General features: G+C 26.8%; 1 protein-coding gene across 3 annotated transcripts in view; it reads right to left on the bottom strand.

Annotated features, from left to right (window-relative positions):
• The window catches only part of LOC124431431 (brain tumor protein-like), a 126,930-nt gene that overhangs the window by 45,065 nt on the left and 76,865 nt on the right, over window positions 1-5,000 (bottom strand). Inside the window, exon 3 of one of the 3 annotated variants that reach the window (XM_046979355.1) lies at window positions 763-821. The exons of the other annotated variants lie outside the window; for them this stretch is intronic. The gene's annotated coding sequence lies outside the window, so the exon portion shown is untranslated. The remainder of the gene's footprint in view (window positions 1-762; window positions 822-5,000) is intronic. 3 annotated transcript variants of the gene reach the window in all.

Raw genomic sequence — 5,000 nt, 5'->3', positions numbered from 1 at the left:
CACGGCAGGAGAGACGATTAAATGGCGTGTCAAGAGCGAATGTATGTAGTAAGATCTTTAGAAGGTGCACTGACCTGCCCTATGGTGATTAAAGAGCACGTAAAAGAACATTCAACATCCAAGTTGAGAAATTTATATATATATATACATATATATATATATATATATATATGTATGTATGTATGTATGTATGTATGTATGTATATAAGTACATACATATGGATGTATATATAGAGAGAGAGAGAGAGGGAGAGAGAGATAGGGTCAGATAGATATAGATATGTATGCACTTCTATCTGTTTTATCTTCTTTTATAATGCTTATTCTTTCTTTCCGTTTCTTTTTATTTTTTTTTTTTTCTTTTTTGTTTCTTTCTTTTGATAAATATTAACATATATATAATTGCATAATTATATTACATCAATTATATTGCATAATTATATTTTGCATAACTGCAAATTATCTTATATATACATATATATATATATATATATATATATATATATATATATATATATATATATATATATATATATAAATATATATATATTGATTATGATTAAAAGCACAATTGAAATATATTAAATATTTGACATTCCTGTAAACGACCCTTTAATAATATCATATAGTAAAACGGTATTGTTAATCTTATATATATATATATATATATATATATATATATATATATATATACATATAAAAATAAATAAATAAATAAATAAATAAATAATAACAATAATAAAAATCAAAGTAATACAATACTTTTATTTTCTCTCGGCCACCCCCTCTTTTTTTTCGTAAGTGTCCTCGATTGAACTCACCTGAAAAAATCAAAGAGAAACACATTGATTAGTGAATTTCTCAAAAGGGATATAACAAAAATACAAAAAAAATATATATATATATTATTAATACTAACGAATGCTTTGAAAATGTATTGCAAAAGAAAAAGAATAAAAAAGAAAAAAAAAAAAGAAAGAAAAAAAAAGAATACAAAACGATAGAAAAAAAAGATAATTAAAAATGATCGAGAATGATCAAATCTTTTTGACGAAGAGATCCATCGGAATGAATAAATAAAAAAAAAAAAAAAAAAATAAAAAAAATAAAAAAAAGACATAAAAAAAAAACAATACGTACATGAATATAATTACAAAAGATAAAATGATAAAAAAAAAATAAATAAATAAATAAGTAAATAAACAAATAAATAAAGGTAGGAAAAACAAAATGCATAAATATGAAAGAACGTGAAAAGAATATGAAGACAGCACCACACACACACACACACACACACACACACTACATATCTCGATTCAATCGACTATATCAACCTAATTTCGCCTTCTCGACTTTCAAATCCCGCATAAAAAAGAAAAGAAAAGAAAAGAAAAGAAAAGAAAAGAAAAAGAAGAAAAAAGAAGGAAAAGAAAAGAAAGGATGAAAAAAGAAAAAGAAAAAAAAAAAAACGAAAAGAAGAATAGCTGGAGTAGACGGTGCTGCTTCGAGGATTTTTCCAGAAGGGGGAGGGGGCCAAGAAAATTGTCTACTCGTCGTTGCGATGAGGACGACAGCAGAAGGTTGTTCTCTACCTTCGAAATGATAGCACAGAGGAGAAGGAGGAGGAAGAGGAAGAAAAAAGAAGGAAGAAAAGGAGGACGAGGAGGAGGAGGAGAAAAAGAAAGAATAGAGAAGGAAGAAAGAAGGGGAAGGGAGGAGATACAGCAGCAGTTGATAGTAGTGATGGTGTTCCAAAAAAAAATGAAAAAAAGAAAAAAAAAAGAAAAAAAGAAAAATGTGCTGAGAATGAACTTACATCCTCCACACTCCTTCCACCCCCACACACACATCTCTTTCTCTCTCTCTCTCTCTCTCTCTCTCTCTCTATATATATATATATATATATATATATATATATATATATATATATATATATATATTAACACACACACACACACAGATAGACACACAAAGCTGTAGAAAAATTGACCTCCCTCTTACTATATTTTCTCTCTCTTTCTCTATTTTCTTTTTATTCTTTTTGTCGGAGGACACGTCCTCTCTCTCTCTCTCTCTCCCTCTCTCTCTCTTTCTCTCTCTCTTTTACTATTTCGTCGTCGAAGTTAAGAGGGAAGGAAATGTCTTCACGGGTAAACGCGAATAATATTCGAAGAAAGTGGCAAGAGGGCGAGAATGAGAGGCTTCTCTCAATCCTCCTTTTTGAGAAAAGCTTCGTGCAATTACTACAAAGAGGAGGAGATAAGATCAATTTCTCTCTCTCTCTCTCTCTCTCTCTCTCTCTCTCTCTCTCTCTCTCTCTCTCTCTCTATTTTTAACTTGAAGTAACGTCAAAAAGCACACATAAACATACATATTCCTTTTTTAAAAATTTCAAACAATTTTCCTACGTGTATTACGTTATCTCATTTAATTTTAACGAAAACGATACTCGTGGATCATATTTTTCTTTTTTTTTTTTTTTTCTTTCTTTCTTTGTTCTAAATACGCAATTGTTGTATTTTTTTTTTGAATATACAATTATTACTTTTTTAAATTTTGTTTTCAACGTGCATACCAATATACGTTTTATGATGATTGTTGTAAAAATAAAAAAAAATAAAAAAATGAAAAAATAAAAAAAGAAATATTTTAATAAACGTCTCTTAAATTATTACTTTTCTTTTTTTCTTACATATTACATCAATTATCTATATATATATATATATATATATATATATAAAAGTAATGAAAAAGAAGAAGGAGAAGGAGAAGGAGGAGGTAGAGGAGGAGGGAGGTGGAAGAGAGCAATGTATAATATTTCAAAAAGGAAGACAGGGTATACGAGTTAGAACACTTTCGTAATCACCGGCTGATGTATAGAGAATATTATCTTTTATGTTGGAAAAGCATAGTCAGCGAATATACATATGTATATAACTGGCGTAATATATATTCCCACTTTTTCTTCTTCCTTTTAGATAACAAAGACAGAAAAAAAGAAAAAAAAAAAAAGAAAAAAAAAAAGAGAAAAAAGCAAAGAACGAGAGGAAAAAAAAACAATGATAACAATGATAACAATGATAACGAAAAAAAAAAAAAAACAAAAAAAGAACAAAAAAAAAACAAAAAACAAAAAAAAAAGAAAGAGATAAAAAAGAACAAAAAAGATGAAAAACGTTGCGATCGCGAGACATTCAATTGGAAATTTCTTCACGATCTCTTTTTCTCAAGGGATAAACAAAAGGGAGAAAAAGAGAACGAAAGGATAAAAGAAAAGAAATAAAAGAAAAAAAGAAAAAAAAAAATAAAAAAAAAAAAAATCAAAAACTTAGTTCGTCGCGTTGCCAAATTATTTTTATATATCGATCGAAAAGAAGAAGAAGAAGAAGAAGAAAAAAAAAAGATCGATTAGATTGTTAAATGAATTTATATTACGCGCGAGAATGATTGCATGAATAAATACACAAATAAATATATTAAATAAATAAATACTTGGATGGAGGAAATGTTCTTACAGATTATTTCAAACAATCAATTTGTTTATCGTGGCCGATAATTTTTTTTTTCTCTTTTTTTTTTTTTTTTTTTTTTCAAATCGTAATAGTAAATCAATTAATTTTTCATCAAATCGTAAAACTTACGGAATTTACAAAATTTTCACACACACACACACACACACACACACACACACACACACATATATGTATAATAATTATAAAATTAATAGAGAGAGAGAGAGAGAGAGAGAGAGAGAGAGAGAGAGAGATGACTATATACTTGAAGTATAGATTTTTAGTTAATATTTCTAAGTAAAACGTTACGTCAACGATAATCGCGTACGTAGGCGACATTATTCTAAAAATATAAAGATAACTGACACGAATTCGCATAACCGCAAAATACGAGAAACTATTATCCATCGTAAAGTATACCGCATAACCGTACAAAATAATGATTTATAAATTTTTCCTGATCAATGGAGAAGGCAAAAAAAAAAAAAAAAAAAACAAAAAGAAACAAATTTTCTTCAAGATATAAACGTATCTCGAAAATAAAGTCTTAAAGAAAATTTCTAATTCTTCCCCCGTCCCTCCCGTTCATACTTCAATAATTTTCTAATTTCTAAAACGTTTTCTTTTTTCTTTTTTCTTTCTTTTTTCTTTCTTTTTTTTTTCATTTTTCATTTTCCTACTCGTAAAAAAATTTCTTCTATAATCTAACAACTATCATAACGTTGTTTATTTAATTTTTCCTTTTTAATACGTAAAATAATACTTTATATTATTTCCAATAATATTTCCATTTCATTTTATCTAACATCATTAATATCTCTAATTAATATGATTTTCCTATCGTTTTATTTATCATTGAAATAATCGAATCAAAAATGCGAAACGCGAAAGCCGTAATATATATACGATTAACTTCGAACTAGCGCACCGGCAAAATAATAAATGCTCAAGTTGGTTTTTCTAATCGCTTTTATTATTATACTAGTTTAAATATTTCTTTGTAGATATATACCATACAACAATGCCGCAGTTTTCCGTATCGATAGTACAAATATTAACGTATCTTTTAATTCCCTATCTTTTCTCTTTGTTTTGAAAACGTGACATCCTTTATGAATCTAAGAGATTAGAAATAAAGAGATTATAAAGAAAAGAAAATTTCAACTAGGGAACTTTATTATTACAGATAAAACCAACTAAAAATTAACAAAGAGATATAATCTAATCGTAAGATAATAAAATGAATGAATGAACACATTAATGAATGAATGAATGAATGAATGAATGAATGAATGAATGAATGAAATCTTTGGATATAAGCGATTAGAAATATTAAAGAAATAGTAAATGATATTTCAAAAGCAATTTAGTTTATGTTATAGTACGTTGCGCGAAAAAAAAAAGAAAAAGAAAAAGAAACAAACAAAAGAAAAAGAAAAAAATAAAAAGAAAAGAAATAAAAGAAGAAAAATGAACGAATGAATGAAT

The sequence above is a fragment of the Vespa crabro genome, chromosome 21 (genome assembly GCF_910589235.1).
Source record: "Vespa crabro chromosome 21, iyVesCrab1.2, whole genome shotgun sequence".
Taxonomy (NCBI): domain Eukaryota; kingdom Metazoa; phylum Arthropoda; class Insecta; order Hymenoptera; family Vespidae; genus Vespa; species Vespa crabro.
The sequence above is the reverse complement of the archived record's forward strand: the minus strand, read 5'-3'. Positions and strand labels throughout refer to the sequence as shown.